Source organism: Lipotes vexillifer, unplaced genomic scaffold (genome assembly GCF_000442215.2).
Source record: "Lipotes vexillifer unplaced genomic scaffold, Lipotes_vexillifer_v1.1 scaffold1093, whole genome shotgun sequence".
Taxonomy (NCBI): Eukaryota; Metazoa; Chordata; class Mammalia; order Artiodactyla; family Lipotidae; genus Lipotes; species Lipotes vexillifer.
The window spans coordinates 115527-116329 of NW_006774793.1; positions in this window are offsets into that span (position 1 = coordinate 115527).

Consider the following 803-nt stretch of genomic DNA (forward strand, 5'->3'; position numbering starts at 1 on the left):
TTCCCACTGGAGAGGGCTTCTTTCCCTAGAGAATGCTGCTTCTCCGGGCTTAGCCAAGCCCAGGCACCAGTGAGGAAAGAGCGCAGCCTGGCTGCGTTGCCCTGACATTGCAGTGGCGCCAGCGGCAGCTCCTTTCGGTTTGCGACACCTTGGGTCATAGTAGCCCTATGACAAGATTGTGTGACTATTAGTGGGTGGGGACAGTTCTGGGATTAGGGTCTGGAATGGTGAAAACAAGATCTGGGCCTCCCCCTTCTCCTCCCAGTCTAAATGCCAGAATAATGGAGAGCTCATCTGTGAAGGACTCAAAATGCTTTCCTCAAAATCAGAAGGTGGTGGTAGCTGAGGAAGCTGGGGGTAAAAATCAATTCATTCTCATTGTCTTCCACTTAGGAGCAACAGCATTTAGTGATATGATCCGATGTCTAGAAATTGCATTTTAGTTCTTGGAGAAGTTCAGTCACCACGCAGATGAACCTTGTATCAGGTTAGGCTAGGTTATGCTGTGGTAACAATGCCAAAATCTCAGTGGCCTAAAACTGCAAAGGTTTTACACTACATGTCTAGGGTAGTCTGGCAGGCTGCTCTGCTCCTTGTAGGTGATTCAGGTAACCAAGCCCATGGAGTGCCACCATTTTGAGATCCTATCATGTAACCATGAGACCAATCCCCCCTATCCCCACCCCCTTCCCCAGTTGTGAAGTAAGCATGAAGAATTGTTCATGGGCTCTTAAATGCTTCTGCCTCAAAGGGATACATATCACTTCCACACACACCTCATGGGCCAAAGCAAGTCATATAGT